General features: G+C 39.3%; 1 pseudogene; it reads right to left on the bottom strand.

The window, feature by feature from the left end:
- Positions 1 to 13,020: 13,020 nt before the first annotated feature.
- Positions 13,021 to 15,426, bottom strand: LOC116588325 (annotated as a pseudogene).
- Positions 15,427 to 23,798: the final 8,372 nt, after the last annotated feature.

The raw sequence follows: 23,798 nt of genomic DNA, 5'->3' as shown, positions 1-23,798 counted from the left end.
TAGTGTCCTTTTCTGTCTGTGGTATCAGGATAATGCTGGCTCCTAAATTGAGTTTGGGAGTGTTTCATTTCCTATTTTTGGAAGAGTTTGAGGCGGATTGGTGTTTTTAAGCGTTTGGTAAAATTCATTAGTGAACCCATCTTGTCCTGGGCTTTTTTTTTTTTTTTTTGGTTGAAAGATTTTGATTACTGATTCAGTCTCCTTACTAGTGTCTGTCAAAATTTTCTATTTCTTCCTGATTCAGTCTTGGTATGTTGCCTGTTTCTATGAATTCATCTATTTCTTCTAGGTTGTTTGTTGGCATATAGTTATTTATAGTAGCATTTTATGATCATTTGTATTTCTGTGGTACCAGTTGTGATTTTTTTATTTATAATTTTGTTGAATTGGATTCTTTTTTCCCCTTGGTTAGTCAAATTTGGTTTGTCAGTTTCATTTTTTCAAAGAACCAACTCTTAATGTCATCTTTTCTATTGTTTTTCTAATCTCTATATGTGCTCTAATCTTTATTATTTTCTTCCATCTGCTAACTTTTGGTTTAGTTTGTTCTTTTTCTAGTTCCTTGAGAGATAGAGTTTAGTTGAGACCTTTCTTCTTCTTAAGGTAGACATTTATTGCTATGACCTTTCCTTTTAGAACTGCTTTTGCTGCATCCCATTGTTTTGATGTGTTATATTTCATTTTTGTTTATTTCTAGATACTTTTAATTTCCTTTTTAATTTATTCTTTGGTCCATTGGTTGTTTAGGAAAGTGTTGTTTAATTTCTACACAATTGTGAATTCCTAGTTTTCTTATTCCTATTGATTTCTAGTTTCATACCATTGTGTTCAGTGAAGATAGTATGATTTCTATCTTCTTTGATTTCCTAAGACTTGTTTATGGCCTAACATATAGTCTATGTTATGATTGCCCTGTGTGCTTCAGAAGAATGTGTATTCTAGTTTTGTAAGATAAAGTGTTCTATATCTGTCTGTTAGATCCATTTGGTATAAAGTGTTGTTCAAATCCACTGTTCCTTATTTATTCTCTGTCTGTATAATCGATCCAGTATTGAGAGTGGGGTGTTAAAATCCCCAGCTATTATTGTATTTGTTTTTATTTTACCTTCTAGTTTTGCTTTCTATATTTATGTTCATATTTAGTTTTTTCTATATTTATATTCTATATGCATAAATATTCATAATTGTTATATATTCTTGAAGGATTGGCCCCTTTATGATTATATAATGACCTTCTTTGTCTCTTTTTACTGTTTTTAGTCTAAAGTCTACTTTTCTCGATAGAAGTAAAGCTATTCTTCCTTTTCTTTTTTGTTATCATTTACTTGAAATATCTTCTTCCATCCCTTCATTCTCAGTCTGTGTGTCTTCTTTTTTTTAAAAAAGATTTTATTTATTTTTGACAGACAGAGATCACAAGTGGGCAGAGAGGCAAGCAGAAGGGGGGAGGGGGAAGCAGTCCCCCTGCTGAGAAGAGAGCCCTATGCAGGGCTACATCCCAGGATCCTGGGATCATGACCTGAGCTGAAGGCAGAGCTTTAACCCAGTGAGTCACCCAGGTGCCCCTATGTGTGTCTTTAAACATAAAATGAGTCTCTTAGAGGAAGCATATCATTGGATTTTTAAAAATCCAGTCAGTCATTCTATGTCTTTTGACCAGAGAATTTTGTGTTTTTGCTATTGAGTTGTAATAATTCCTTATACATTTTGGATATTAATTCCTTATCAGAAAGATGGTTTGGATATAGTTTCTCCCATTCCATAAGTTTCTTTTTCATTTTGTTGATCATTTCTTTTGTTGGGCAGAAACATTTTAGTTTATTTCCACTTGTTTATTTTTGTTGGCTGTGCTCAGACCAATATCTAAAAAATATCATTGCAAAGACCAATGCCAAGGAGCTTTCCCCCTCTGTTTTCTTCCAAGAGTTTTATGGATTTAGGTCTTTTTGTTTTGTTGTGTTTGTTTTTTAGAGAGAGGGGGAGAGAGAGAGAAAGAGGGAGAAAATGAGGCAGGGAGGGGACAGAGAGAGAAGGAGAAGGAGAATTTTATGTAGGCTTCATGCCCAGCATGGAGTTGGATGCAGGGCTTGATCTCATAACCCTGAGATCATGACCTGCGCCAAAATCAAGAGTTGGATGCTTAACTGACTTAAGCCACCTAGGCACCCCTTTATGGTTTTAGGTTTTATATTTTAGTTCTGTTCAAGTGGGACCAAAAGCTAACCTCTGATTGTTCAGGGTTATTTGTTGGGCTCCTTGTCTAACCAAAGCTTGGGGCTGGGTTTAGCATTCAGGTGATCCGTAAGTTGGGGTTCCTTGCTGGACAATGCTATAGGCTGGGATTCAAGACTACCTAGGGTCACTGTTCAGGCTCCCTGGTAATGTGTGTCTAGGGGTCTATGCTCAGCCATTGCACAGGGATTCTGGTTTGGTTCATTGCTTGGGAGGGGCTGTAGAATGGACTCTAGCTGTTTGGGTTCTCTGTACATGTTTTTTGATCAGACGGGATTGGCAGCTATACACAGCAATTGGGCAGGGCTGTGAATATGCTTCCCTGCATGGATGGGACCATAGAGCATGCTCCAGGACTAGTCCAGCCTATTTGCTGGAGACTCAAATTATGCAGAACTGCTAAGAGTTACCTGGCCAGATGGCGCTATGAGCTTGGCTATGCGGATGGTCAGATCCACTGACTAAGATCTCCGTTTCTGCTCAGGTACAGCTGCAAGCAGGAATGTGGCCCTCCAAGATCCAGATATGAGTGCTGGTTGCACCTATCCCCTTCTCCATCTCTTTTTGATACCCAGTGGTTGAATTGAGCCCATTTTCCCAGTGATTCCTGTGAGGTGAGATCTGTATCGGCCTCTTGGGAAGAATCCTATAATGCTGTGGTTGCTAGATGCCCACGTTGGGCTCTCTTTTGTCAGTAGAAAAACCATAAGCCCTCTCAGTGCAGCACTGTATCATTCTGGGGAAGTAGCAATGTAGTCAAGGAGAAACCACTTCTCTTATCCTTCTAATGAGGTTCTTCTCTATCTCTGTGGTCCAAGGGGATGCTTCAGTCTTACTCCTGGGTTCTGAAATTATCAGAATGATATCTTGTCTATGGATAGTTCCTAGCTGGTCTTCTTGTGAGGGTTGCTGAAGTTGGCAATGATCTATGTCTCCATCTTGATGATGTAACCTCCCTGGATTCTATTTCTTAATAATTATCCGCCTTTTTAAAGTTTTTCTTTTGTAAGTTGCCCTCATTTATTTATAACTTACCTAATTATTTTTCTATATAGATTTGTTGGGATATAATTAACTCTAATCACTCCAAAAAGTATCTCATACACATGAGCAGGTTATTTACCATTTCACCCTACATACATCATTATTGTTTCTAAAGTTAGTATTCCTTTGGATTTACAAAATATTTATTATTTTTATTCTTTTAAGTCCTTCCTTCATCTCAAAACAATTTTCCCTTTTGCTCAAAAAACTCATTTGAATGTTTCTTTTGTTGTAATTATGCTCCTAATGATTTATCTCAATTTTTGTTTGCTAAAATGGCTTTATGTCACTTTCATTATTGAAAGATATTTTTCCTACCTACAAAATTTTAAGTTGTTTGTTTTCTTTTAGCACTTTGAAGACAACAGTCCAATGTGTTCTTGTTTCCATTGTTTCTACTGAAATCAGGTTATCAGTCCAATTGTTGCTCATTTGGAAGTAATGCAACATATATTCTCTGGCTACTTTATAAAGCATTTCATTTTGTCTTTATTTTCTGTAATTTCATGATGATGTGTCAGTCTGTGCATGTTATGCAATTTATATCCCCCTGGATTTTTTTAACTTGTGAATCTGTGGATTGAATCTATGGCTTTGTTTTGAAAAAGTCTTGCCTTTATTTCTTCAAATATTGCATCACCCTAGTTTCTTTCCCTTTTATTCTGTGATTCCAGTTTCTAAGATTTAGGTCATCTCATTCAATTCTGTGTATCACATATAATCATGTTTTCCCAACCTTTTCCATCCTTTTTGTTTCATCATATTAACTTACTTTTTATTTCACTATTTTCCCATTATCTGAATCTAATTTATTGTTCTTAATTTCAGTTACTCTATCTTTTTCAGTTCTGAGATTTCTATTTTGTTCTTTTTCAATTCTTCACCTCTTTTTTTTAAATAGTTTATACTTCTGTACTAAAATTTTTAATATTGTCTTTTATCCTACTGAATATAGTAAGACTAGTCTGATAATTCCAAATTCTGCAGATTTCAGGATTGCCCTTCTATTGTCTTGTTTTTTTTTCCTGTTTTCTTTTTTATGTTGCATTATATTCTTGTCTAAGTGGTAATTTTTTTCTAACTGTATGTCACATACTATATTTTAAGGGTTGTCTTACAGTAAGAAAAACAGTCAGGTATTGGTGGAAAAATATATGCAAAAATCAATGGAAAAGAATAAGAAAGTAGGCCCACATACAGTCAATTGATTTTTGAGGAAGATGCAAAGGCAATTTCGTGGAGAAAGGATTGTCTTTTAAAAAATGGTGCCATAAGCAAAAAAACCAAGCCAAACCATATAAACAAAAAAATCTCCAAATCCCCAGAAAACAAACAAACCAAAAATGGAGCTAGACACAGACATTGCACCTTACCCAGAAATTAATTAAAAATGCATCTTACATATTAGTGTAAAATGCATGTCAATCTTCTAGAAGAAAATATAGGGGCAAATCTATAATGACCTGTTTCTTTCAGAGAGAGTGTGAGTGGAGGGGAGAGGCAAAAGGCTAAGGAAAGAGAGAATCTTAAGTAGGCTCTACACTGGGGTGAAACCCATCTTGTGGCTTGATCTTATGATGCTGAGATCATGATGTGAGCCAAAATCAAAAGTGGGATGCTTAACCACCTGAACTACCCAGGCACCCCTGACCTTAGTCTTGATAATAAGATTTTAGATACAACACGATAGAGAATGTGAGAATGAGACAAAAAAAAACGATACATTGGATTTTATTACAATGAAAAACTTCTGTTCTGGTAAAGACACTGTAAACAAAATTAAAAGATAAGCCACAACTAGAAGAAAATATTTGCATAATACATTGCTGATAAAGGACTTGTATCCTGAATATATAAAGAAAACTTGAAGCTCAAAAATAAGGAGACCTAACAATTCAATTAAAAATGATCCAAAGATCTGAACAACACTTAACCAAAGAAGAGATACAGATGGCAAATAAGCATATGAAAACATGTTCAACATCATTTGTCATTAGGAAAATGCAAACTGAAACAACAATGTGGTATCACTATGTACCTATTAGAATGACTAAAAAACAAAATAAAAAACAAAGCAAAACCCTGACGCTACTGCTTGTTGGTAAGACTGCAGAGCAACAAGAACTCTCGTTCATCACTGGTGGTAGTGCACTTCCATAGGGGCACTTTGGAAAATGGTTTGGCAGCATTCTACAAAGCTAAACATATTCTTACTATACAATCCATCGATCAAACTCCTACGTATTTACCCAATTGATTTGAAAATGTATATTCCCTATAAAAACCCACATTTGAATGTTTATAGCAGTTTTTTTTAGTAATTTTGAAAACCTAGAGCAACCAAGATGTTCTTTAGTAGGTGAATTTATAAAGAAACTGTGGAATACTATTAGCAATAAAAGGGTATGAGCTATCAAACCATCCAGAAACATGGATGAATTTTGAATTCATATTGCTAGGTAAAAGAAGTCAGTCTGAAAAGTCTTCATACTGTATCGTTCCATTTATATGACACTCCCCAAAAGAAAAAAAGGTGTCCTCTGTCTTAGGGAGTGCATACGTGCTTTGAATACATGAAGCATAGGAGGTTAGGTCAGTGAAACTATTTTGTATAATATTGTAATGCATACCATGACACACCTTTAAAACCTATCAAACTTTACAGCAGAAGAGTAAATCTTATGGCATATAAATTTAAGAAATCCTTCAGGTAGTCTCTATGCTACAGTGCACACTGTGACAAAAGAACCTACCTGCATTAAAAATGTATGAAACAATCTCACTGAAGGGGTTGGGAGGAAAAGCTGACCTAAATAATTTCAGAAATGAGTTGGGTCTGTAAGACTAGAGACAAAAGAACTGTATAGAAGTAGTGTACTCTAGTTGAAATTCTACAGGCATATCAGTTAACAATTCTGAAACAACTATAACATTGAGAAGTTAAGGAATTGAGGAGTTAAGTAAATAGATGATGGATGGTGGGAGTCAGATTTCTTACTATTGGAGTGCAAAGTTACAGACAAGCAAGGGGAAGAAGAGGCAGGAATCATCCATATGGCAAAGGAGTAGAGTTGGAGACATCAGTATAAACTACTGTTTAACATAGAGATGGATATATATATATCTGTGTGTAAGCATATATATTCTGGTTAGTATGCACATATTTCCTTTCTCAGTCAGCTGTGAGGGCCTAGAAGCAATGGCACTCCCATAGCAAAGAACACATTTAACACCCAGATCTTGATGTATAAGTCATTCTTTAGTAAAATAAACCAGGACTCCTTGGAGAAATGGCTTATTGTAAAACTGGGGCAGGACATATACAAGATGAACCCAGAATGTCTTGTAGTGCTAGAAAGTAAGGAAGTGCTCCAACCAACCAACCAAACACCTCCCCATCCCCCGACATACAACCCCCATAAAGCCCCATATAACAACAGCTTCACAATGATGGTGGTATATCAAAGGGACACAGGAGTCACCTGAAAGGGCTTCCAATGGCCAAATTTGGAGCAATTTTAGGAATAAAATGAAGTAGCACTGCATTATTACACAAAGTGTGAAATAAATATCCATGAGTCTATACTGATACAAATAAATTATTGAAAAAATAAATAAGTGGGAGAGAATAGACAAATGTCCCAGGCAGAAGAACTCCTAATAATTTAAGCAACAATTTATGCCCTCAAGCAGGTAGAGCATAATTCCCATTTTTAAGGTATGACCTGCATGCAGTGACATTCTCCTATAATTTTTAATTTTTTATAAACATATAATGTATTATTAGCCCCAGAGGTACAGGTCTGTGAATCGCCAGGTTTACACACTTCACAGCACTTACCATAGCACATACCTTCCCCAATGTCCATAACCCCACCACCCACTCCCTAGCCCCCCATCCCTCAGGTTGTTTTGTGAGATTAAGAGTCTCTTATGGTTTGTCTCCCTCCCGATCCCCACTTCCTCATATCAGGGAGATCATATGATAGTTATCTTTCTCCGATTGACTTATTTCGCTAAGCATAATATCCTCTAGTTCCATCCACGTTGCAGTGACATTCTTCTAAAGAGTACGATGCAGAAAGAGGGGAGAAAGATTAACTTTACACTAAAGAATCCTGACAAACACAGTTTCAGTCAAGGTCCATATCAACAGTGAAGTCATGTTGATAGTATGCTTCCTTCATACAGTATGATGAAAATGGCACTTTCTCTCTCGTCTTCCTCCAAAAAAACCCATAGCCCAGTCTAATCATTAGAAAAACATCACACAAATCTCAATTGAGGGTCATTCTACAAAATACCTGATTTGGTATGCTTCAAAACTATCAAGATCATCATAAACAAGGAAAATCTGAGAAACTATCACTACCAAGAGGAGCTTATGGAGAGAGACATGATGACTAAATGCAATGTAGTGTCCTGGATGGAATCTTGGAACAGAAAAAGGACGTTAGGTTATAAGAGGGGAAAAAACAACTATGAAAATCTGAGTAAAGTATCAGCTTTGGTTGATGATGATATATCAATATTGCTTCATCAAATGCAACACAATAATGTAAAATGTTAATATGAGGGAAGATATGTGTGGGGTATATGGGAACTCTCTACTATCCTCACGGTTTTTTTCTTTTCTTTTCTAAGTGTTTATTTATTTATATGACAGACAGAGATCAAAAGTAGGCAGAGAGGCAGGCAGAGAGAGACGGGGAAGCAGGGTCCCTGCTGAGCAGAGAGCCCAATGCAGGGCTTGATCCCAGGACCCTGGAACCATGAACTGAGCCAAAGGCAGAAGCTTTAACCCACTGAGCCACCCAGGTGCCCCCTCACAGTTTTTCTATAAGTCTAAATCTATTCCAAAATAAAAAAGTTTATTAAAAATATAAAAAATAAGTTTATAAAAAGAGTCAGAAGTCTAGGATATCTCTAAGTAGGATTTTTTTCCTTGCTTCTTTCATCCACTAGGGATTACTAGCAATCCAAGGTCAGTTCAGTAAAATTTCTGGGTTGGAGATTTTCTAAACTACACAGATGATTCAGAGTTGGGCTCTACACCTGTGGCAGAGGCATGGTTCCCTTTGTGTTTGCCTTTGTTCCTAGGATGCAGCCCTTTGGGTTACCAGGGCTTTACTCGCTCCTAGACTCCAACTTTTTTTCATTTCTTATGAAGAGATTTTCAAAAGCACTTCAGCCTCTGCCTTTCTTACAGATCAAATGCTCTGGGGGGCAAAAGTGGCCCCCAGAGTTAAGCTCACCTGTCTTGATGCTGACCTCTTGTAAATCTTCATTTTGGTAATGCTTCATTATTTTGTTAGCTCTTTATTCCCTTTGATTAGATGATTTTATACTTTATCCAGCTTTTCTAAATTTCCTCAGCAGGAGGATTGGTTCAAAAGATCTAATGGCTTTATCTGCTGTAGGAATTCTAAAATTTTATTACTCTTGTCTTCTTTCTCTTTCTGTTGACTGTTGTGGCTTCATACTTCAAAAAAAATCCTTTAATATTTTCTGGGGGTATCTGGAGATAGCATAGGGTAATGGGTTTTCAGCTTTCTTCTTTCACTACAGATTATTTTGGTGATAACTAAAGAAAATTAGAATCATCAAATTGGTGTAGAGTCTTACTAGAACAGTGTATCTGAAAATGGGAAATGAAGTAGGGAAAAGAGGACTTTTAAATAACCACATCTAGGAAAAATTATATGGGGACTTAGGTACATACTTAAATATAAATACACATATAAATATTTTTAATATATATTCATATGGGCTGGAAAGCTGGTAGGTGCTAATAAAATTCTTTCTGTTTGCTGTATATCCCTGTGTTATGTGTATGTTTCTTTTTAAAAATTTTTTTTATTAATTATTTTTATTAACATATAATGTATTATTTGCCCCAGGAGTACAGGTCTGTGAATCATCAGGCTTACACACTTCACAGCGCTCACCATTCCACATACCCTCCCCAATGTCCATCAACCAGTCAACCCCTCCCGACCCTCCTCCCTCCATGAGTATGTTTCTAACCCTGTTGTGAAACATCAGTGTTCTTTCTCTAAGAAAGCAGTGATTTAAGTTATGAAGACAATTTCCACTTAATAGCCTCCTTAATAAAACATGTTACTTAAAGGAAAATGTGATGTAGTCCACTTCATGTTATTAAAAACATTCTATGTCATACATATGATTATAGAGATACTGAATTTATATTATGATGATAAATGTTTAAAAGTTTCTCTTCACAGCAGTACCTTATTAATTTTCCCCATTTTTAATTAAAAATCTGGATAACTAATGTTGATAACTGCCACTTAGGAAGCTAATAAAAATGATAAACACTCATTATTCCTGCAACAATTTTTTCTGGGACCATCAGGCCTTTTTCTAAGTACTGTTGTATTTAATTATGGGTCATTGTTAATCAATCCAGAAGTGCTTCTTCAAGTTGGGTGACTGTCAACAATAATTATATATCCTTAAAGAGGTAAGCATTCTCCTTTATTTTATGGCAAAATTTCAGTTGTGCATTTAAAATGTACAAGATAAGGTATAAAGGGGAGTATGTCTTTGCAGATATATTCCTTCATCTGAAATCAGTAGAAATGAGAAACGGTTACCAAAATGAATCAGTTAATATAAAGAAATGATTCCATTTGTTAATACTTTATATGCATAGATGGCATCTTCCCATCACTTCCTGGAAGTACTATTTTTATTTCTGTTTTACAGATGAGAAGATTGAGGCTCAGAGTTGGTAAGTATATTTCCCAGCTTTGTACCTGGGAAAGGTGGACCAGGGTTTTCAACTTAGATATTTCTAATTCCAAAGCTTATGTTCTCTTTATTGCTATGTTTTTGTTTTGTTTTGTTTTGTTTTGTTTTTTAAGCAGAAAAACAGATGCTAAGAAAGTAACTGGGGGCACCTGGGTGGCTCTGTGGATTAAAGCCTCTGCCTTCGGCTTGGGTCCTGACCCCAGGGTCCTGGAATCGAGGCCCACATCGGGCTCTCTGCTCCGTGGGGAGCCTGCTTCCTCCTCCTCTCTCTCTCTGCCTGCCTCTCTGACTAGTTGTGATCTCTATCTGTCAAATAAATAGAATCTTAAAAAAAAAAAAGAGTCTCTTATGGCTTGTTTCCCTCTCTCCTTAAAAACAAACAAACAAACAATCAGACGAACAAACAAACAAACAAAAACAAACAAAAAACAAAGTAACTGATACTCTTCAGACAGATCAGCAACTAATGGGTCCTGGTCACCGGTCCAGTGTGAGTGAGTGTATGTGTGTGTGTGTGTGTGTGTGTGTGCACGCTGGGTGGAGTCTTCTCTATAACAGCAAGCATTCTTGGACACCAGCTGCTCAGAGCCCAGCAATTCAGTTCAATTCTGACACTATCTACCCTCCGTCCTACAAGACCACCCACCCCCCTCACAATTCACAAGCAACTGCAAGTCCAGGTTGTCACCTGAGCTTCTGATTAGCTATAGATTGAAAGTTCCAACAACCCCTCCTTGGCTTCAAATAATTTGTTAGAGTGGCTCACAGAACTCACAGAAACATTTTGTTTTCTAGATTACCTGTTTATTATAAAACAATATAACCCAGGAACAGAGAGATGCAAGAGATCCATGGGGCAAAGTATGGAGATAGGGCAGAGAATTCTATGCCCACACCAGGTAAGCCACTGTCCCCAGATCTCCACGTGTTCACCAACTTGGAAGCTCTCCAAACCTTGTTTTTTTTGTGTTTGGACAACCAAATGGAGGCTTCATTATATAGGCACAACTGATTCAATCATTGGTCATTAGTGATTGAACTTAATCTCTAGCCCATTTCCCCTTTCAGGAGGTCAAGGGGGGTAAGATTGAAAGTTCTGATCTTATAATGGCAAGGCTGATTCCCCCTCCCCCAACCCTTAGGGGTGTGTGTGTGTGTGTGTGTGTGTCCCTAAGTGACCTCATTAACATAACAAAAACACCACTGTAGCTCTCACCACTTAAGAGATTCAAAAGTGTTTAAGGAGTTCCTTGTTGGAAACCAGGGACAAAGACCAAATAGTTATTTTCTTTTTAAATCACAATATCACAACAAGATTGAATAAAAAGAGAAGCCAATGATAACTTTAGGAAACAAACTGAGGGTTGCTGGAGGGAAGAGCAATGGGAGGGATGGGAGGGATGGGGTGGCTGGGTGATGGACATTGGGGAGGATATGTGCTACAGTGAATGCAGTGAATTGTGTAAGACTGATGAATTACAGACCTGTACCCATGAAACAAATAATACACTATATGTTAATTAATAATAAAAAAAAGAAGTTAATGAAAATGCAAGCTCACATCAGAAGTTTGCTGTTTGCATTGATCTTTTAACATTGCACCTACTAATTTGGACATCATGGGTAAAGTGGCTACACAGGAATCTGGAAAGTTTCCATCTCTGAAATCTTTTCTGTGGTAGCTGTCTGCTTAGCACTCTAGGTTTCTTTTTGCTCACATTGTTGGTTTATCTCTTATGTTCAGATAAGAGTATAAGAGTTCTGAACTCTTAAGTTCAGAAAAGGGTATTCCTGAGGCATTTCCATCACCATCAAAATGTGTGACTCATCAGGAGTGGTTGAACAACTCCTAGAAGAAATGAATCCTAGGAGGGGTAGGTATGCAGTGCTGTGTTAAATCCTTGATCTTGGGAGGAAGTTCCATTATCTCTGATAAAAACCCAGTGTCCTCCACCATACTTCTGAGTGTCTTAAATCAGTGTCTTTCTTGTTAATAGAAGATTTACACTCCACTACATTACTACCCATATCTTAGGAAGAAGGGATATAACACACAAAAAGAAGTACAAGGGTAACGCCAATTGGGATGTTATCTAAGGTGGGCTCCCATCTTTGGCATTTGCCCTCCAGATCATCTCAGTTTGGTGGGCAGCTAATGACCAAAGGATTAAATAAAAAAGACTGCCTCACGTTGGGCATAATGAGGGGAGAAGCAGCAGATGGAATCTGAAAAAAGCTGACTGCATAAGGGCAGGAATGGAGGGACATGATTATAGGGCCATGGGAATGAGAGTGTTAATGAGGATATGAATGATAGCAACCCAGGGACAGAGGTCCATCCACCTTCATTATTTTCTCAGAAACTTTCCTGATGAATCCTGATATGGGAGGACTTGAATGATCCCTTCCTCTTCTGCAGACAAAGCGGGCCAAACTTTCTCCAGACTCTTAGCACAGAGCTCTCTTCTCTTTCTCCTTCTTGCCCCCTCTGAATCCTTGGTAGTAAATACAGTAATGCAGAATAAACTGAACTATTCCCCCCCTTGGGAGAAATAATTATAACCTGGACACTATAAGAGCAAGTAATTTTTTAAAAATTTTATTTTAAAGATGTCAAACTATGTATTTTAATATTTTTCATAATCTGTGCAGCTTCTATTCCAGTCAGAAAGTAATCAGTTATATATACAGTCTAAAAACAGTATAAAAGGTTAATTAAAAGACCCACAGTCTATCTGAGGTGGGGACAGATGGTGGGCTGGTCCAGCACTGTATCTGGCAGCTTGGGAAGAGGACCAATGACAGGACCAAGCAGAGAAAGGCTCTCTGCACATAGGGTAGAAAGGAAACTGCCTGCCTGTCTGAGTCTGCTCACCTGTTCCACACACAAGGCAGAAAGAGACCCTGAGACTGTGGCCAGCCTGGCTTGGACTGGCCAAGAAGAAGTCAAGACACAGCCTGGATTTTCTTTTAGCAAGTCCAAACTTTCATAGTGCTGTCCACAGCCCTGAGAAGAGCTGGCCCCTGGCACAGGGCCAGCCCGGTCACACTGCACTTGTGATGCAGCAGTCTACATGCTGATCATTTTGCTCACACTCCAGACCCTGAGGGACCTGTCACAGGACATGCTGGAGACAATGGTCTGGTCTGGCATTGAATGACTGTCAGGGCCTACATAGTGCCAATGCGGCCTATTAGGACCCACACCTGTTACTTAGACTTGATGTCTCATGTGTGAATGAGGTTCTGCTAGGTGCCACACTGTGGCCATTCATTATGTCAATATAGTAGATGCTGCTGGTGGTATCTGTAGGACGTCAGTGCAGCACAGGGTTCAGATATCCCAGATCTTGATTATCTGGTTAGGAGCCACTGTGCATGTAGCTTTGACCAGGGCCTGCACATAATGGTTGAGGCCATGAACTCCTTCTTTAACTTCAGCTTGTTGGGTCGGTGGTTCCGGGAATGCAGGAGGAACAATAGAAATGACCACTGGGGCCGCCATCTTCCAGTCCCCCGCCCCCCTCCCGCCAAAAGGGTGTATGCCCAGGTCATGTCTCCATAGGTAACCCCATACCTATGCAGGAAACGGGAGTATCAGGAGACCTCACCCCATACCTTCCGATCACCAAATATGGATGTGAGCCCATGCCCTGCCTTGGCCTGATAAAAGACCCCCGCTAACTCCCTCCCAGTGCGACTTCCCCCACTCCCCTTTCTGGAGTCGAGGAACCTCGCCAGAGGGTGCCCACCTCCTCCTGGTGTGACTTCCCTGGCTCCCCTTCTCCTGAACCCTGAAACTTCGCTGGAGACTTCCGTTAATAAATCTTGCCTTGCGCCTATCTCCCCTGGTGTCGTGTTTATCTCGCCTATAAAACCTTACACAACTTAGTGCCAATGTCCCAGACCTGGATGTCCTCAAGAGCTGCTGAAGAGCATGCTGTATGAGGAGACCAGTGTGTATACCAATTGTCTGGGCCTGGGTCACGTTTACCCTATGCAGGTTCTGGATATCCCATATGCTATATGGTCTTCCGCGCTACTGTCAAGCTTGTGCCCCTGAAGGCAGAGCAATCAGCACAACCCTCCAGCATCTCCTGGCACTTGCAGGTGGTACCAATATCCCACATGTCACCCATGGAGTAGATGCAGAGACACCAGACAGGGCCACTTTGGCCCATGCGGTTTCCTTTGCACTTGAAGGTCTGCTGAGACTCATAGGATCCTTGGATGCCTGTGTTCAGCCGTGGATTGATGTAGAACAGCTTGTCATTCAACATGGATACGTCCCTCCAGAGCTCCAATTTTAGTATATGTGCTGCCGAAGCGAGCACCCTCCAGAGCTCCATAGGGTCTTCTCTGAGCTCCCTGATTTTAGTCCAGAACATCAAACTTGAGCTTAGGCTCTTCTCCAGCTGGTCAATCTTCTCTGAGATCTTGCCCAAGCACGAAGTGCTGAAAACAGTCCCCTGGTTCTTCTGGGTCAGCACTATGTGTATTTTGTGGAAGCTGTCAGCCTTTTGCTGGAGGAACTCCTTCAGGTTTTCTCAACTCATACATAACCTGGTTTCCCATGAACAGGCACCTGAAAGAGTGGGGATACTCGATGTGCTTGTAATCCTTAAGGGGTCCTCCACGTTCATCTTGAGGGGGGGATGGCCACTAGGGTTGTTGGAACACCATACAGGCCTGCAGTCACAGCAGCCCTTAGGGTCTTCCTAGGCACTGTGCTTGATGGTGAAGGGGTCCCCACTGGCATCTACCTCAAAGCTGATGGGCTTCCTGCCAGCCACCAGTCGACAGCCATGCCTGCAGTGAAGGAAGAGCTCCCAGATCTACACTCCACTGCAATTTTGTTCACTACCACCATCAACTTGGTGTTTGTGGGACACTTCTTTGACTTTAAGATCCATCTTTGATAAAACATGTGCCTCCACGTGCTGATCACAGGGTCCCTGAACACACTGTAGCAGAGCTGGCAACAGAGCTTCACTGATGGCTGCTCAGCAAACACCAGTGGCTCCAGCTCCTCTTCGTACTCTGGCAGCAAGAATGCAGAGTGCAGAGACAGGCTGGACTCTGAGTGTAGGCAGCTGCCAGAGATGGCACAGTATAGCTTGGATGCAGAGTGCAGGGTGCTGGGGACCTGCTGTCTTCCTCAACCTGAGGGAGGCAGGTAAGGGTGCTGGAGGAGTGGGGGGGCACCCCATGGTACTCTTTGTGAATGTTGGTCCTATTGGCTTTTGCAATGGTAGTGACAGCTGAAAAGGCGGGCCCCAAAGTCTTTTCCATCCTGGTCCCTATGGTGAGATCTGGGGTGGATGGCTTTGTAGGCTTCCCAGAGCAGTTGTAGCAGGTGCCTTTGCCTGACCTCATGCTCATGAGAGGTATTTTGGACATTTATGTAACGTCCCCTACCTGTGGCCACCAGGAAGTAGCAATGCCACCCTCCAGCTTCATCGGGCCCCCTTGACTGTCTCTCTAGAAAGGAACCTGTGTGCATTTTAAAACACAGAATTTTAAAAATAATTATTAGCCACATCTACTAAGAGAATCAACAAGGTAAGTTTGGTATCATTAAGTTATACATATTCCCTTCTACATAAGGTCATGATAAATTTTGCACAATGTAAGAGCACAGAGACCATCAGGGACTTCAATTTTATAGATACTAAGCTCAGTTTAAATGACAGAATTGAAAGACCTTTGAGGTCTGAATTTCTCCAGTGCTCACTGCCTGAGTACTGAGACACACAGCAAGAAAAAGTGAATAGTCAGCGGGGTCAAGGGCTGCAAAAAGAATGAAGAAGACGGGTGCTGAGGAAACACTGTTGGATCTATAATAGGGAGGAATCCATGACCTTTGGGAGAGCATTTTCAGTAGTGTAGTGGAGAAGGGAGTTGGCTTGCAGTGCATTACAGAGTAATTGGGTAGTAGAAAAGAGACAGTGAGTGAGACTTCTCTTTATATAGTGTAGCAGTGAAAGATGAGAGGGAATGAGTTTGACAAGCTAGCTGGGCCAAAGTACATTTTTTTTTTCTTTTTCTAAAGGATTGTTTTTTGGCAGAGCAGGAGGCATGAGTAAGATGCGAATCTGTAGCAGAGTTCAGGGAGTGGAGAAATATAGAGACAGAGCGGGAGAGAGAGACAGAGGGAGACTAGTATAAGAATCCCACAAGCAGATGCTCTGTCTGTCTAATAAGTGTTCATCCTTAAAGGAAGTTTCCAAAATTGCCTCACTTTTGTAGGACTCAAAAGAGTTTTAGAGCACGAAACACAGACATTTACCCTGGAGGAGCTTGCCATTTAAAAATGATACTGTGTACACAGACATAATGAAATGGAGTTATCACTTAAGCACCTTTTAAAAGATGTTAGCCAATATATTCTAACCACACTAAAAAAAAAAAATCGATGACTTTGTTTAATTTATTCACATATTATCCACATTAGGTAGGGATTATTTTTGCATATGAGGAAACTGAAACTTAGGCAGGCCTACAGGCTAAGGAAGTTCTTAAGTTCTTGTTTTTTTAAGATTTTATTTACTTATTTGAGAGAGAGAGTGGCAGCATTAGCAGGGAAGGGGGAATGGGATGGGAAAGGGCAGAGGGAGAGGGAGAAGCAGACTCCCTGCTAAGCAAGGAGCCTGCTGGGGGGCTCCATCAAACCCTGGACCCTGAGATCATGAACTGAGCTGAAGGCAGATGCTTAACTGACTGAACCACCCAGGTGCCCCCAGGCTAAGTTAGTTCTTTTTTTTTTTTTTTTTTTAAATTTTTTATTTTTTTATAAACATGTATTTTTATCCCCAGGGGTACAGGTCTGTGAATCACCAGGTTTACACACTTCACAGCACTCACCAAAGCACATACCCTCCCCAATGTCCATAACCCCCTAAGTTAGTTCTTAATGTCTCATGGCTAATCAATGATTTTAGTCCAGTTGCAGATTACAAACTAGGATCCTACACCATTTGCAACAGTGGTTGAATATGAGATAATACCTTATGATTAAATACATTGTTAGTTCTGTAACAAAATATGAATATTACTACTCAGTTACAAAATAAAGACTATAAGTCTTAAAAAATAAAATAAAAATATAAAAATATTGAGTGAAGCTTGTAATTTCAAATCTCAAATGAGAATTCAACAATGTCTGCATCTTATTTAAGGTAAGATAATGTCTGCATCTTTAAAATATTTTGACAGAGGCACACATGTGTGCATGTGTGTGTGTGTGTTTGCCTGTGTGAGTCTGAGCTATACTATTGGTATGACCAGTTGCCTGGTTGTAATGCATACTCTAGGAGAAGGGAGAGGATAACCAATATTTAAAAAAAGAGGCTATAGTCCAGAGACAGCTATTATAATCTTCAAAAATCTAATTTCAATTAACATCAAATTTTAAAATATTACCATAATGAAGGATAGAGATGGATATTCATTGGTGAAATTAGTGGCTTATTAATTAAATAATAGATGTTGGAAATAGGCTTCATTAGTGAGATTAGTGATAGCTGAAATCTGTGAATTGCCTAAAATATTCTAGAAATACTCCCTACCTTGCCATGAGTCTAGTAAGTCACCCTTCACTGTTAGAAAGAAGTTGGGAGCTTGACGCTCAGTAGTCCAGTGTGCAATCATTACCTTGGAACTTTCTGGTTGACTGCTAATGACCACTAGGCTAACTGAATTCTGCCTTTAGAATGGTCTCACATTTGTCCCAAAGAGATTTCACTAGGCTTACAGAATAGGCTATATGACCTATTTGAAGTTCGCTTATTATTATTTTTAAAAATATTTTATTTTTTTCTTTGACAAATAGAGGGGAAGGGGGAGAAAGTATGAGCCAGGGGCAGAGGCAGAAGCAGACTCTTTGCTGAGCAGGGAGCATGACTCAGGGCTTGATGACAGGACTCTGGGATCATGACCTGAGCCAAACGGAGATGCCCAAGCAACTGACCCACCCATGTATTCCAAAGGTCTGCTTATTAATAAAGTTAATTCAATTATGGTCTATATGTATGAACAACTTTCTTCTGATTCTTTTACTAAAACCTGGTAATAAGATAGTATGGAAGTAGTAAACTCACCACTCTCAACTCCTGGTGTCCACTGCTATCTACTAAAATTAACCTATTTGTGTTTAACCAAATTGGCTTAGGTTGGTCAGACATTTATTTCTTTGAATTTCCTCTATAAATTCCCTTTTCAACTTTTAGAAAACCTGTTCTTCACCTTCTTAGTATGTCTCCCCTGATGACCTTGTCCCCAGCCTCTACCTGTATGCTCTCCAGTTTTACTGAGAATACATATACAATCAGATAGACAGTCTGTTCCTTTTGTCTTCCATCATCACATCCTCCAGCCTGCCTGTATCTGCCCTTTTTGCCTTTCTTTTTTCTGACAAGGAAAGGAGTATAGCTTCACTTGTGAAAGGTGAGCCTTTCCACTTAAGCTTAGCATCCGGTCTTGCTTTCCTGCGTAGGGACCTCATTTCTGTGTTTTACCCATTCTCTTTTGAATCAATTTCTCCCTTTCTGTTAGATTACTCACACTGGTATACAAAAAGCTCTAGCATCTTCTATCATAGACAAAAACAAACAAAACTTATCTTGATCCTTTTAAGGAATCCCTCTATTTCTCTGTCCCTACACAGTAAAACTACTCAAATTGTCTTAACTGTTTTTACTTCTTTACTTTTCATTCTTTTTAAGTTATGAAATAATTCAAACACAGAGAAAAGTTAAGGAATAATATAATACACAACTATGAACACACACAGCTACTGTCCAATAAAACTTTTAATGGTTTTATTTGCTTTACCTTTTTAAGAGAACTATTACAGATATAACTGAAGCCCTTCACCAATGCATTCTCTCCCATCCCCAATGGTAACCATTTAACCAGAAGTTGGTGTTCAGCATGCCTGTACATGTCTTTATATATTACTACACAAATATATATCTATAGCTGAGAGCTATACTTTAGTCTGTACTGATGAATTTTAATCCCCACCAACAGTAAACTAGAGGTTCCTATTTCTCCATATTCATGACAACACTTGACTTGTCAGCCTTTTTAATTTTGTCAAACTGGCTAGTTTGAATTGTTATTTCACTATGATTTTAATTTGCATTTCCCTGACATCTAGTAAAATAGAGCATCTTTTCATATTTTTTATTAGCCATTGGTGTTTCCATCTTTAGAATCGCCTATTTATCTTTTGTGCATTTGTCTTAACATCTTGAATGAACAGACCATCATTTCTGCACTGCTTTGTAATGCCACCTCTATTTTATATTCTTTTCTGGATCCCTACATTGTTTCATTGGTTTACTTGTATATTTCTGCATCAAGAGCACAAGATCTGCTATAACTTCATAAGAACTCATTCTTCAGTAGAGCATCTCCCCCAGTACCTTCTTTAAAATATTCATAGATATTTTTACCTTTCTGGCCTGCATGTGAATTTTGGGATTTTATGTCAAGACCATGAAACCCTGATCCCATGACCCTGAGATCATGACCTGAAATCAGTAGCTGGACACTTAACCAACTGAGTCACCCAGGTGCCCCTTAAATTTACTATTTATAAAAATAAATTATAGGGGCACGTGGGTGGCTCAGTGGGTTAAAGCCTCTAAACTTCGGCCCAGGTCATGATCCCAGGGTCCTGGGATCGAGCCCCACATTGGGCTCTCTGCTCAGCGGGGAGTCTGCTTCCCCTCTCTCTCTGCCTGCCTCTCTCCCTACTTGTGATCTCTCTCTCTGTCAAATAACTAAATAAAAAAAAATCTTAAAAAATAAATTATAGAGATTAGAGAGAAAATTATGGTAAAAGAAAATAAACCTGCAATAAAATTATTATCCAAATTTCATGTAATATGGCTACAGACTCATTTCTAAATGTTCTGACAGCCACTTCAAAGAAAAATTAATCAATTACATGATTCATGTTGTGCATGAGATAAATAGGATAATACATTAGGAGAGGCCTGAATATTCTTGTAGTAAGCCTGGAGAGACTTCTCCCATGAGTTATTACAAAACAATCTTCATCAGTAGTATTTGTCCTGCTAATAAAATGAAGTATGCCATCATGCTCTTCCTTATAATGTTCTTCAATATATGCTAAAGACATAAAGACCAACGGCAGTCAAGTAAAATATTGCTGTGAAATGAAACAACAACACAGTCTGGTTCCTCAGCTTAGCAGAGGGGCTAGCAAGAAGACTGAATGGCAAATCCTTCAGGCAACCCTCTGCATATGTCATTTTAGCAATTGATCCTATAATAGGTACTGGCCAGAGGAAAATCTGAAGTTATACTCCTTGACATATATACACCTGGACAAGCAGGTATTTTGTGTTATTAGACAAGCATAATCCATGCACATTAACCATTGGCTGAGCTGGAAATAAGGTTATGAAATCAAAGCCCCTACCAGGGATACACGTGTGATTAGCAAGCTGCCTCTAGGGATGGAAAAGTAAAGGTTCCTCCACAAAGCAGTACTGGTTCTGCTTTAACACAGAATGAATGGACAACCTGGCCCCAGGGTTCTATACCACAGGCATATCTATATGCTCATGATCCTATTTTCTGGATGCATTCTTTATAGAATGCATATTTATATTTATTCTTTATTCTTTTATTTTTTACTCAGACTGAACCGTTTCAGAGATGTCAGCTTTAGTTAGCCCCACAGGTCCCTGGACTCTACCCAGGTGTCGCACCCTGGAGACAGGCCTCCCTCAGCAGTATCAGTTGCTCCTGATTTCTGCAGGTTTAGAAGTCTCTGTCTCTTTTCTTCCAAGATTCCTTGACCACACCTGGGCTATACCATCTGCTTCTCTAACTATCACTGTCTAAGTTGTTCATTCATTCAACAAACTTTATTCTATTTCTCAGGGTATCACCTTTTGAGGCATATGGTGAATATGTTAATTTTGAGATTCCCATTAGAAAACCAAGCTGTATTGTTGTATACACAGCTAGAAAGTATTAGGTTTTGAGGACAGGTCAGGTGGGAGATTTAGGTGTTTATCTTTAAGCCATTGTTAGGAGTTAGTTGGACAGTTAGGTAGTGCCAGGGTGCCCCATAAGAAAATAAGGAGTCAGGGCAGCTAAAATAAAACAGCACTAAAGTCATGTTTTGCAGCTTCGACAGGACCACACTAGCATTCTGTTTTGCAGCCTTTGCAGAAATGACTTCTGCAAAATGTCCTAAAATAAGACAATTAACCACAAGGCATTTGTCCCTATCATGGGCAAGGAGCAGTTAAGACATAAGCTCCCAGATGTCAGCAAAAAAGACCATGAGCATGAGAACATTAACCTAACAGGTAGACAGATAGGTGACCAAAGCCCTGACTGGCACAACTCAGCATACCCTTACTGCTTAAGATAGTTCTGCAAAAGAGCTCATAAAAGTCCCTAAACTTAGAAACTCCGGGGGTTACCCTCCCGTGCCCCCCACCCCCCCAGGAGCTTTGTGCTATTACTCAATGTACTTTGCTTTGCTGCCCACCATGCTTCGTCTGGTCTACCTCTTCATTCTTTGAAACCATGTGGCCAAGAACCACAGGCACTAAAGTCAGAGAAATCCTGCAACACCATGAGGTTACTCAGGAATGAGAATAGATAGGTAGATAGAATACTACCAAAGTCCCATTTAAATTTGAGCAACATTAAGTGCTTGGCCTCAGCAGCTCAGATGCCCTGGTTGGCTTCTGCTTCTGTCAAGTACTTCTCTGCCCCAGGAGCCACTTTCCTGCCTAAAACAGACCTCCCAAATCCCTAGAGATACATCATACTAGCCCTCTATCTTAGGTCACCTCATTTATTTGCTTTATTTGATACTTGCTTAATACATGAGAAGACAGAGGACAAACTAGTATTCTATAGCCCTTAAAACCCCAATTCAAATCCATGTATGCACTCCTTGACCTTCCTGCAATATGATTCCCCATGATCAGTTCCCTATTAGGATTTTTAAAGCTAGGAACAAGACTCACCAGGAGTCCTTCTGGGCTGTGATTATCCTGAGTTTTATACCTTTTTAACTCTTCTATCATTTGGTTAGTGGTGGTAGAGAATTTGCTAATTGTTTCCTTCTTATTAGTAGCGGAAGAAATAACAGCATTTTAAGGCATGTAAGTCCAGGGTGTACACTGACATTCATGTCCTGCTCTAATCTAGGGCACAAGTCCCTGTAGAACAGTGTCTGTTTTGCTTGTACCCAGTACGGTGTGAGAATATGCTGTAGAGGCAAGCTGTTGAGCATGGCAGAGACACTGCATGGAAGTAAAAAGAGTTAGCAAAAATAGTTATAACTTGAGCATTAACTGAGTGTTAGAGATTGTGCTGTGTTTCTTGTGTTATTTAATAGAGTATACCTCAATGGGGGTGTTATTGCTCCCCTGGGGGCATTGTGGAGATTTGCAGAGTTGTTTTTGCAGCTATAGTGACTTGTGACAGGGCTAGGGATGGTAGACTTCCTGCAAGATAGACTGTCCCACTTAGTAAAGACCTGACTTCACTCAGGTCTCACAGAAGTGTCTCTAATGTCCTGTGGCCATTTCAGCTTTTACAATCTTATAAATTTTGTAGACCCTCATTTTGTTTTTGCATTTAAACAGAAAGTAATTTGAATTTAAATATTTCTAAGATACTGACATTTCCAAGAGTGTATCTCTCATGCAAATTAAGAGGAGATCAGAAAATTGTACTTTGTTTTATTTGGAATCTTATCAAGAGTCTTTACTATTTTCGGCATTATGTCCCTGCCTACAGTACATGGCTAATGGTTGTTAACAGCTGCTGCATTAATGGTGAGTCTGTGTATATGTGCAAGAATGGGGGCAATTTATTATATCTTCTACATTAATCATATCTGGGCATTTACATATTAACACATACATTGTTTTATATCAAATTACCTTTCTTCTATTTCTTTATATTACAGATAAGGCATTACATTAATTTAAAAAAGAATACTTTAGTAAATAGCATTCTCTACTAGCTATTCATAGTTAGTAAGCTAGGGGCCAGAGTTTGAACACAGCATTCTAGATCCCAGAGATACACACTCTTAACCACACATACTGTGTTTTTTTTTGTTGTTGTTGTTGTTTTTAAATCACAGGAAACCAATAGAAATATCAGGCAAAAAGAGGGCAGAGTTCTGGACAGGACTTGAGAGGCAGGGAGTATGTGGTTCTGAAAATGCAGATCAGTACACCGTCTCCATGTAGTGTGGCTTGTAGCAGAACTGGTGAAGGTTACTGAGAGACCTACTTTCATGGGTTTCAAGTGAAGGCAGGATGGTCTGCAGATGTCCATTCTGAATGACAGGAGTAGAGCTCGGTGGACTGCTGCAGATTCCATGGTTCCTGCTATGGAGGACCAGGGTTCCATGGTCTCCCCATCCGGCCAGGAAAGAATGGATGGATGATCCACTGATAGTTTTGAACTCACAGCAGTGTTCCTGCTACACACCTACTGGAATCTATATTATTCACTGACACATTCAACATTCCACTTTTAGTAAGCATGTAGGATAGCCCTTTGCTAGACTCCAGAAAAGCTAAAGAAAAGCTTTGACCAAGTTCCCTCACACCAGCAAACAACCTTGAATTTTTTCTGTCTGGGTTTATCCAGACTTTTTTTCCATATGCTAATATCAATGGGCAGAATTTCCTCTTGGTTGAGAATTTATCTTTGATTTAAAATTGATT

Source organism: Mustela erminea, chromosome 4, assembly GCF_009829155.1.
Source record: "Mustela erminea isolate mMusErm1 chromosome 4, mMusErm1.Pri, whole genome shotgun sequence".
NCBI classification, from domain to species: Eukaryota; Metazoa; Chordata; class Mammalia; order Carnivora; family Mustelidae; genus Mustela; species Mustela erminea.
This window is presented reverse-complemented; position numbering and strand designations above follow the sequence as displayed.